Genomic DNA, 12,288 nt, shown 5'->3' with positions numbered 1-12,288 from the left:
TTTGGTTCTTCCTTATATCTTCTATTTCTTTGCTTAAACTTTCTCCTTTTTTTGAGTCTTTTCATTAATTTGTGTCAAGAATATCTGTGAAAGCTAATTGAAACATTGTTGTTATGGCTACCGTAAATCTTTGTTACATATTTCTAATATCTCTGTATCCTCCATGTTATCAACTATTGATTATATGTTTAAATTAAGTTTGAGATATTCTTTATTCTTGGTATTATGATTATTTTTCTTTTACTTAAAAACTGGACATTCTGAATATTATGTTATGCAACTGAAATCATATTTAAACCTTCTGATTCATCTGTCTTGGCAGAAAAAAAAAAAATGGAGGCCACCTCATTACTTCCAGGTGATGGTAGAAGTCGAAGCTTCTTATTGAGCCTTGTTAAAATCTGAAGGGGAAGTCCCTTTTTACTACGGGATGGAAATGGGACTTCCAGTTTCCTTCTAGGCCTCCCCTGATACCTTCCTGGCTTGGAGGGATTGGTGTACCGAGTTATTGCTCCCCATGTGACCTGAGTTGACACTGTGGCAGAGGTTGGCCTCATTAATGATGTACACAGTGAAAGTCTGTACTTTCCACTAGTATTTTTCTGATACCACCTTAGCAGGGATAAAGACAGGAGCCTTAATTCTGCTGTATTGAGATGAGGTCCAGGCCAGGGATTACTCCTCAAAGAGTAAGGCTAGAAGATAGCAGAAGGCACTATTTATCCAGATATAAGAATGTGTCAACTATTTTTTCTTAAGAGGGGAGAGCAAGTTTAAATATTAAATAATATAATATAAACATTTTTATTTCATTTATATGAAAACAGTTATATAAACATATATTCACAGGGTTTGTTTCCTTGGACGGGTGGATGGAATTACCAGAAATATTAATTTAAGTGGAATATTTTTTCATATTTGATTTTTAATATAATAATGAGTAGGTGCTCAATTTGTGTTCAGGAAAAAAAAAAACAAGCAATGACAACCAAACTAAAATAACTTTTACACACACACACATACACACACACACACACACACACACACACACACACACAATTTTTTGAACGTCTTTTCCATAATTACTATAGAGAAAGAAAAATATAAATTTTGAGGTTTGAATATGAATATGCCTATTATTCAGCAAGATTTCATTAATTTATAATTTAGACAAATCTGACATCATTAGATTGAATTTTTATTTCTATGCTGCTAAGCATAAAGAAAAATACTGTTATCTGAAAGGTTACTTTCTAAGTGATGGTGTCCCTGTTCAGTCTACTTAAAATTGTAGCATCTATGCATTTGTATATTCCCACCCTCCTAATTTTTCCTTGTCATGAAAACTATTTGCATAACATTTTACTTATTTTTTCAATTATCCGTCCTTCCTGACTCTAGTGTAACCTCCATGAAAGAGAGAAATGCAAATGACATGAATAAACACTTAGAAACAGCATTTAAAAATGTCTATTTTCAAACACATGATTTCATGTGAATGTGTTCTATTCTATAAATTAGGGTAAATAAATCTCTATTTGGCAACATTACATTCTAATTTGGCTTTATTTTTATTTTATTTTAATTTATTTTAATGTTTATGTGGCTTTTCTGTAATTATAATTGAATAGCCTGTATTAGTCCATTATCATGCTGCTATGAAGACATACCTGAGACTGGGTATTTTATAAAGAAAAGTGGTTTAATTTACTCACAGTCCCACATGGCTAGGGAGGCCTCAGGAAACTTCCAATCAAGTCAGAAGGTGAAACAGGCATGTCTTACATGGCAGCAGGTGAGAGAAATGAGTGCCAAGGGAAGGGGGAAGCCCCTTATAAAACTATCAGATCTCATGAGAACTCACTCACTATCACAAGATCAGCATGAGGGTAACCAACCCCATGATTAAATTACATCCCACTGGTCCCTCCCACGACACTTGGGGATTTATAGAACTATAGTTCAAATGAGATTTGAGTGAGGACATATCATTCTGCCTGTGACTTCTCCCAAATCTCATGTATTTGCATTTCGAAACACAATCATGCCCTTCTAACAGTCCTCCAATAAATACACCCATTACAAATGGGATAAATTGGCCAAAACAAAGGGACTACAGACCGCACACAAGTCTGAAATCCAGTAGGGCAGTAATTAAACCTTAATGTTCTAAAATGATCTCCTTTGACTCCATGTCTCATATCTATGTCAGGCTGATGTAAGAGGTGGACTCTCACAGCCTTGGGCAGCTCTGTCCCTGTGACTTTGTAGCATACAGCACCCCCATCCTGGCTGCTTTCACAGGCTGGCATTGAGTGTCTGTGGCTTTTCCAGGTTCACGGTGCAAGCTGTCGGACGACCTACCATTCTAGCATCTGGATGATGGTAGCCCTCTTCTCACAGCTCTACTAGACAGTGCCCCAGTGGGGACTAGATGTGGGGGTTCTGATCCCACATTTCCCTTCTCCACTGCCCTAGCAGAGGTTGTTCATGAGGTCTCTGCCTGTGCAGCACACCTCACTGGACATCCGAGCATTTCTATCCATCCTCTGAAATCTAGGCAGAGGTTCTGAAACCTCAATTTTTGTCTTCTGTACACCTGCAGGATCAACACCATGTGGAAGCTGCCAAGGCGTGGAGCTTGGACCCTCTGAAGTCACAGCCAGGGCTGTACCTTGGCCCCTTTTAGCCATAGTGAGGTGGCTGGGATCCAGGGCACCAAGTCCCTAGACTTCACACAGCAAGGGGACCCTGGACCCATCCCACAAAACAACTTTTTCTCCTAGACCTCTGGGCCTGTGATGGGAGGGGCGGCCACAAAAGTCCTTGACAGGCCCTGACAACATTTCCCCCATTGTCTTGGCTATTAACATTTGGCTCCTTGTTACTTATGCAAATTTTTACAGCTGACTTGAATTTCTCCCCAGGAAATGGGTTTTTCTTTTCTACCACATCGTGAGCCTGCAAATTTGCTAATATTTTGCTCTGTCACTTCTTGAATGCTTTCCTGCTTAGAAAATTTTCCACCAGATAGTCTAAACCATCTCTCTCAAGCTTGAAGTTCCACAGATCTCTAGGGCAGGGCAAAACGTCACCAGTCTATTTGCATAGCCAGAGTGACCTTTACTCCAGTTCCCAACAAGTTCCTCATCCCCATCTGAGACCACCTTACCGTGGACCTTACTGTCCGTATCACTATCAGCATTTTGGTCACAGCCATTCAGCAAGTCTCTAGGAAGTTTCAAACTTTTCCACATCTTTCTGTCTTCTGAGCCCTCCAAGTCTCTAGAAAGTTTCAAACTTTCCAACATTTTCTTGTCTTCATCTGAGCTCTCCAAACTGTTCTAACCTCTGCCTGTTTACCCAGTTCCAAAGTTGCTTCCACATTTTTGGGTATTTTCACAGTAGCACACCACTCTACCAGTACCAATTTAAACTGTATTAGTTCATTCTCATGCTACTAATAAAAGCATATCCTAAATGGTGTAATTTATTTTAAAAAGATGTTTAATTGACTCACAATTCAGCATGGCTGGGGAAACCTCAGGAAACCTATAATCATGGAGGAAGAAGAAGCAAACACATCCTTCTTCACGTGGCAGCAGGAAGGGGAAGTGCAGAATGAAGTGGAGGAAAAGCTTCTTATAAAACCATCGGATCTTGTGAGAACTCAGTCACTATCATGAGAACGACATGGAGGTAGCTACCCCCATGATTCAATTACCTCCCACCAGGTCCCTTCCATGACATGTGGGTATTATGAGAACTACAATTCAAGATGCAATTTGGGTAGGAACACAGTCAAACCATATGATAGCCCCATATTTATTACATTTAATGAAATAAAACTCTGATATAAAAAGTTGATATTTTGTCATTCAAGGACAAGACCCAAAAGGAGCTTAAATAACTTCCATACTCCCACTTTCATCTCTTATTTTATTACCTTTTTCTTCAGTATCCCTTTCAGTGTAATGATGACATACAACTTTAGATACAAATTTCTAATTCTATCCTATACCTATTTTTTAAATATTACAGTCATATTTTTGATGGCCTCATAAATAAAAACTTGGAACTCATATTCATTTTCTTCAAAACTAAGCTCATAATATTTCCTCCCAATTATCATTTTCCCTATATTTTATTTTTGAGACATTGTTGCCTATTTCACAAATAAGGTTGTTAACTTAGACTCCTCCATTTACCTCATATTCAATGTGCAGTTTCTACCAATGCATAACAATTTTATTCACAAATGTCTCTTCCTTCCCTCATTCCCATTACATGAGATTCAAGTTACTTCTTAGGTCTGCTCCTGTTACAATTCAGTAGAAGTTTAAATAATAAATTCAATTTGTGATATGCCATTTTAAGATTATGCTCCATACATGTCCTCTTCTCTTTTTCTTCCTGATTTCACTGAATAACTATAAACATAGAGATAGCCCAAAGAAGAAAATGTCTGATTTGGTGGCACATCACCCTTAACAAATCCTATATAAGAGATTATCTTAACTCTAGTTACCTGTGTTAGAGGCACAAATATTGTCTGTATTTGTCTATTTTAATTGAGATTTTGCAAATCTGGGATTCTAACAGCATTTCAGATATGATTGAAAAATTTGAATGAACAAAAGGCAGTATATTAATGTCAGATTTCTAGGTATGATACTTGAATGCTGTGTACATGTGGTAATGAGAAACAAAAAGAAGTTCAATATGAACTACTCTGTTTGATATGTGTCTATCAGGTACTTCAATGTGTTTCTGTTTCCCAAAGGAATGTATATGATAATTAGACTTGTGGTGAAGCACATATTTCTAAATGACTACCCTGATTCCATTGTAGGTAAAGGGAACAAATAGAAACTATTCTTATAAAAATATGAAATATGATATTAATGGCCTAAGTTGTATACTTCCCTTGAGACCTTCACTTTTAATAACCTCCAGGATTATAGATAAAAGTGAGGTAGTAATCATTACTGAAATGGATTTTCTGGCAGAATTAGACATCACCTCCAAGAATCAATAATCATTTGAAGCTAACAGGGTGATTAAATGACCTCCTTTTTATTTTTCCTCATGTTGAGCTGCTTTTTAATCTTGATTTAGAGTCACACTGTTAGAAACAAAGATAAACTGAGGACTTAGGACATTAGAGCAACAACTTGAGACTTATTCATTATCAAGGTTAAAGACTTCCTTCCTTCAATCAAGGCATTTTTAGGTAATCAATGCATTCTAAAGGAAAAACTGAACACTCTAGGTGCAGACTATATAAATACCACCACCTAAGGCTGCTTTTCGTTTTTAAAGATATGCACCATTAACTTTGCTATGGCAGGTGCTATATTTTTTTATTTAATAATTTACCATGTCAGTGATGCTTGAGGATATCTTTACATTGACTGATAATGATGTCATTAATTCTTTTCATCCAAGAAGTTTATCCCTCCCATCTTTTTACAGTCCAGAAAAGAACTGCCTCAAGTTGGCAGCAACTTAATTCTACTAACCAAATATTTTCTACCATATGTAGAAAATGCAGTCAACTCCCAAAAGTTTTTCATAGTTTGAATTCTCAGGTACTACGTAAAGAACTGTACTGACCAAACTATTTAGTTTGTGTATGTGTATATGTGATGTGTGTATGTGTGTGTGTCCTAATATGCACATATCACAATATGGAAAGGAAATATTAGCGTTCATGTGCAAGAAATAACTACAATTTTAAAAATATAGAATTCAATAAAATTCAAAGCAAGCATTGTTTTATCTCTTATCCAAAGATAGATAGATAGATAGATAGATAGATAGATAGATAGATAGATAGACATAAACAAAGAGAGAGAGAGCTGGTGAGTGCATATATACACACATGTATGCACAAAGGAATAAAAAAGAGAGAGTGTGTCTTTAGGTATATACTGTAAATATATTATTAACCTATTGCCCATACTTTTCTGACTCTGAACATAATAGTTTTTATTTATAGCTACTTCTATCTTAAGTCTTCATTTCTTCATAGATTGAACATCTTTCATTTCTTTAAAAGTATATTTTATGTTTGAAGTCATAAACACGATTAATAAGATTATAACAGCAAGTTAGAAACTAACAATTATCATGCATTTTCTTTGCAAAATATTTTCAAAATATAATTTACAATTCATTAATGAACCTCATTTCTGAAAAGCTTTTATAGAGTTACTTGGTAAGTAGAAGATGATTTTCAAAATGTTGAAACTGGATACCTGAATTTTAAATACATTTGCCACTGCCATGACAGTCATTTAGGGAAAATATTAGTCTTCCTAAAGAAATTAATTTTTAAAAATATTTTTTAACACTACAAAGTGTCCTACTGTTCCTTTTCAAGTGCAGAATGTAATTTCACTTCATTTCTACATAGTTAACAGTTTGAAAGGGAGATTTTCAGCTAACATGTTTACAGTTCTGTTTACTGATTCTCACATTCATTTACAGACCTTTAATACTTTCCATATAATTCTGACAAGAAGGACAGAGAAATGCTCTGTACTTCTCATAGATCCCTAACAGGAGACACATTATATATCTTTGTGTGAAATTAATTTTGATCAGTGTGACCAGGTATTATGAGTCCAATCCATCCACATAATATTCATTGTCAGTTTTCTACCTAAATGGTTTAGATGATCATTGCTGATTGTCTACCTGCTTTATTTATTTAGAAGTTGCAAAATAATTCTATTCTAATTCTATCATGTATTTTGCATTCCTCTCCTGCAGTTTGTTACATTATTCTAAGTATCATGAAGTGTATTTTACAAAGAAGTAAAGGAATATGTTCTGGTGTTTATTAATTATTGAGAATAATAATTGGTTCTCAAAAATGTAATAAAAGTGAGAAATATATTTTTATTTTACTTATGATTGCAGTAGTATTAGTGTGTTTGATATACTTCAATCTATTGCAGTAATTATTTTTGATGCTCATATTGTCCTATCTTTGACCAGAGACATCATTCAAAGTTTTGTTTTGTTTTATTTAATATGAGCCTAGTAATCTTTATCACTTTCATGATATCTTGTATAATGTGATAATTCCAAATACCTCTTGCACCTTTTTTACTTCAGACTTGGAATTAGCCATTTCCTCAAGGAGCTTTGATTATTATTAATACAATGTGTTTAGTGATCACAAGCTGGGCACTACGGTTTCTAGTTATTATGTTGTTCATTGTTCCTAGAGTTTTGATAAATGCAGCTAGGAATATATGCCTTTTTTAATAAGAGAGAAAACACATCATAGAGTCATACTAATATGTCCAATAACACTTTAGAATTATGGTGTTTTTTTATTATTTGTATATTTATCTACATTTTATAATCTGAAAACTATTGGTTTCTAATGACATTAGCTTATTTGCTTATTTGACTTGTTCTCATAGATGAGTGCTTACATATATAGTAGTATGCTGTTAAATGTTAAGTATTGAAAAATAAACTGCCTGGAGAAATAAAAACAGCCCTGGTTCGTAGCGTTAGCTTATTTCCATGGAGTAAATATGCCCACTCTGGTTGATTTCAGACTACTAACATGGCACCACTGAATGCAAAGTTCAGGAAGATGCGTTATCATGCAGGGATGTCTAATATGTTCACCATACAGGTACAATAGATGCAAATAATCTCAAGATCACAAATGTCATAAAATAGAGTAATTAAGAAATGATGAATTGTTGAATATCATTGACTTCATTTTAAATCAAAATATATTTAGTTGTGAGGTTTTATGATTTAATTTTTTAATAATAACTGCATTTAACACTGGGCTCACAAAGTTACTGAAAATTCAATGACCGGGTTTCACACAAGGTGGTACGAAGTTGGCTCAAGCACACCAGTCCCTTATGTGTGTATACAATACATTTATTGTGATAATACCAAAATAGTTACTAAAAATAAGATTATTAAAAATAAATTTAAAATATTTTTGCTCTTAGGATATTTGCCAATGTATAAGCACAAGTTATTGCATTTTGAAATCCCTTGAAATAATTTCTCTCTGTACACTTAGGTCTTGTTAGAGACTATTTGCTTCATTTGGCTTTTAAATATTAAATATTTTTATTTTATATTTTGGTTTAATTTTAATATCGTGTAAAATTTTTGCATGCTTCCAATGACATGAAATATATCATCAGAGAAATTGTAATTCCATCATTTGTTCATTTATCCTATTCTCTCCCTTCACTTATTGATAACTATAGTACTCGGATTTTATTTAGTCTTACATTCACAGTTAGACAAACATAATGTATTATTTATTTGATTTCATTAATACTAACTACAAATTTATAAGAAGTATAAAATGAATAGAGTGATATGTTAAGTGCCACTACAAACATGGAATCAAATATATTTAGAAAGTAGAAAATCCTATGGAATAAATAACTCACCTTCTTAATCAGTTGCAAGACAGAATAAAAAAGTTTGGGTATTGTAGATATAATGAGACTTAAGATACATGTCAACCAAATGTAATATGTGGACCTTGTTTGGACCCAGAGTCAGTCAAAACATTACAGAGAAAGAGAGAGAGAGAGAGAGACAGAGAGAGAGAGAATTTGGGGCATTTTAGCACTATTTTAACTGTTTTCTGGTATTTAGGAGTTATTGTAATTCTTAATTTTTTTATTAAGAGTAAAAATAGTATTGGGGCAGCATTATAAATAAAAGGTCTTGTTTTTTAGAGATACATAGTGAAGTTTTATGTATTTTTATAGCTATTGGTGATTACTGAACTTGAGTATACACATGTATATGGGGACTCAGAATACCATCCTCAGAGATACAAAAAAACACAAAATGAAGTCACTATCCTCAAGAGTCTTATTAGACTGGTATAGTTTTGAGGCTTGTAAATAATTATTACACTGTGGTTATATAGATGGTTTAAAGTCTGCTAGATTGTAAAGAGTGGGGAGAAACTAAATCCATCTGGGGAATTAAGAAGGGCTTTATGGAGAGAAGGGTATTAATATATGTGTAAGAATTTGGGATTGATCAATGAAAATGAGAATATTTCACACAACAATCCTTATTTGCAGAAATAGGAGTTTTGAAAACTCGTGACATTTTCAAAAATAGTGAATAACAGATTAAGTTTATTTTTTTCTAGATTATATTTTTTATTGAAAACTAGAAGTACTGTACTTATAATGTGGTATAATTCTTTTTTTTTTTTTTTTTTGGCTTTCTCTTTATCCTTGACCTTCTTTTTTTATTTTTTATTTTTTATTTATTTATTATTTATTTTTTTTTATTATACTTTAAGTTTTAGGGTACATGTGCATAACGTGCAGGTTTGTTACATATGTATACATGTGCCATGTTGGTGTGCTGCACCCATCAACTCGTCAGCACCCGTCAATTCATCATTTATATCAGGTATAACTCCCCAATGCAATCCCTCCCCCCTCCCCCCTCCCCATGATAGGCCCCCGTGTGTGATGTTCCCCTTCCCGAGTCCAAGTGAGCTCATTGTTCAGTTCCCACCTATGAGTGAGAACATGCGGTGTTTGGTTTTCTCTTCTTGTGATAATTTGCTAAGAATGATGGTTTCCAGCTGCATCCATGTCCCTACAAAGGACGCAAACTCATCCTTTTTTATGGCTGCATAGTATTCCATGGTGTATATGTGCCACATTTTCTTAATCCAGTGACAGACTGGATTAAGATAATGTGGTATAATTCTTAATTGTGCTTTCATTTATATCAGTGAAGTTAAAAGTTTATCTTATATGTTATTAAAATTACAAAGTATTTTTTGTTCATGGAAATTAATTATTATATTTAAAGTATATGAGATAAATCAGCTATGCCAGGTACGTAAAAAGTAGCTACTGAAATGGCTTTTTGTGAACTAAATTATTCAAAGCTTTAGTTGAATTGTAAGTTATGCATTACCGTTGTGAAAATGAACCTATAGATTGCATTAGTGGGTCATTGATGAAAATATATCAGTCCCTGTTATCCACAGAATTCATAATCATGCTAACAAGAACATTTGACAATTTGAATATAAGTTTAATTTTTAAAAAAGATGAAACCTAAAAAGACCATATTAAGATACTTTCTAAAACACTAGTAGATCAATATGCAGTACTTAACAAATTATAGGACTCGGGGGATTCTTTTCCAAATGGAAAGGCAAAGATGTATGTCACCTGAAAATGATCCCACAGTAATTTTAAAGAACTTTGCTTCCTTTACACTCACCTTGAATCCATCTAGAATCACAGACCCAATCTAAATGACAAAGGCACACACTTAAGTATGAAAATATTGTAGGGGAGAAACAGGTAAAAAGTGTGTTCCAAGTTTTGACATTTTTTAAATGAAAGCATTTGATACTAAGAAAGAAGGGGAGGAAACAGGCAAAGATGATTAAAGAGATGAAGAGAAAGTTAGAAAACCAAAATTATAGCATAGGAAAGAAGGATACTGAAAGGATTCAGAAAGAAGGGAAAGGAAAAATCAGAAGCAACATTAAGAACAAATAGAGGAAGATCTATTGCCCAGTCACGGCCATGGAAGTCCTCATCCCCCATCCACTAATTTTATATTTATTTTCTTTAACAAGGTTTTATCATTTTATTTTTTTCAAATTAGTTTTAAATCTCAATTTTACATATAACCCTTTATAAAAACAAATAGTGCTTCCTTATGCTTCACTGGTTCCCCAATCTCGAATTCTAATTTACAGAAGCAATAATCTATACAATTTTTCCCAACATGATACGCATGTTCTTCTATTTCTTTTCTTATTTATTTATTTATATAAGGTGGAGTCTTACTCTGTCACCCAGACTGGAGTGCAGTGGCATGATCTTGGCTCATCGCAACCTCTACCTCTCAGGTCCAGGTGGTTATCCTTCCTCACCCTCCTGAGTAGCTGGGATTACAAGCGCAAGCCATGACACCCGGTTAATTTTTGCATTTTTAGTAGAGACGGGGTTTTGACATGTTGCCCAGGCAGGTCTTGAATTCCTGACCTCAAGTGATCCTTCCACTTCAGCCTCCCGAAGTGCTGGGATTACTGGCATGAGCCACTACTCACAGCAATTTTTCTATTTCTTGATTTTGTGCCCTATTCAATTCTTCCATATACTAGTAATCTATTATTGGGTTTTTAAGATATAGAGGCCTTCTAAGATGAAATAGGAAAATCTATTTTTCTTTCCACTTCTCCTCAGAAACAAATGTATCTTCCATATTTGACAATCTATAAATATAAATTAATAGGTAGCTTTTTTCAGTTTTTCAGTTATTAGTGATTAAGAATATTGTTCAGTCTGAGACATGTTTTCAGTGTGGTTTTATTTCCTTCTTTTGGCTTGCTGCTCATTTTGCTTTATATATAACAATAACTTTTCTTCCAACTCTCTGGAAGCATAAATCTATATTCCCAATCCAGAAGCCATAATATTAGTGCCTATCAGGACTTTCTTTCTTTTTTTTTTTTTTTTTTCTCCAGACTGGTTGTGTTTTAGGATTTCTATTTGTCATTATTCACAGTATTATTTTTATCTCTCCTTACTTACCTTCCTCTCTTTTCTTGAGCACATCTATTCTTCATCTTCAGGAAAAGGACAATATAGGAGATAGCTTTAAGACTTTGTGTGTCAGAAAACCTCATCAGTCCACTTCCTACCAGAACACTAATTTACCTGCTCATAAAATTTTAGGTGGAAAATTTTTTTTCTAAGAAATTTCAAAGCATTTCCAACCATCTTCACCCTTCCTGATATTATTGAAAATACAAAGACATTGTCCTTCTTGGTGTTTTAGATGTAACCTTTTAGCATTCTTTCTGGGGGCTGTTAAGATTATAATTTTTTATTCCTAGAGTTCTAAAATTTTATAATGACCTATCTTGTTGGGGGCGCTCAAACTTTCTTGTTTTAAGCAATGAGCAAACCTTTTTGAGTCTGGACATTCACATCTTCCTATTCTGATGAAAGTTTTTGACCAAATTCCTTCATAAGAAAATACATTATTTTTGCAACACCTATTATTCAGAAGAATAACTAGTTGACTACCCGAATTGATCCTATTTTTTCCTCTTTTCTTATTTATTTTCGTTCCTTTTTTTGTTGTTGTTAATGTTTCTTTGGACTTATCTTCAAAATTGTACATTCAGTTTTTAATGCATTTCTTTCAATATGTAGACCAATATATATTTTACATCTATCTATCTATCTATCTATCTATCTATCTATCTATCTATCTATC

This window comes from Piliocolobus tephrosceles, chromosome 5, assembly GCF_002776525.5.
Source record: "Piliocolobus tephrosceles isolate RC106 chromosome 5, ASM277652v3, whole genome shotgun sequence".
Classification (NCBI taxonomy): Eukaryota; Metazoa; Chordata; class Mammalia; order Primates; family Cercopithecidae; genus Piliocolobus; species Piliocolobus tephrosceles.
This window is presented reverse-complemented; position numbering follows the sequence as displayed.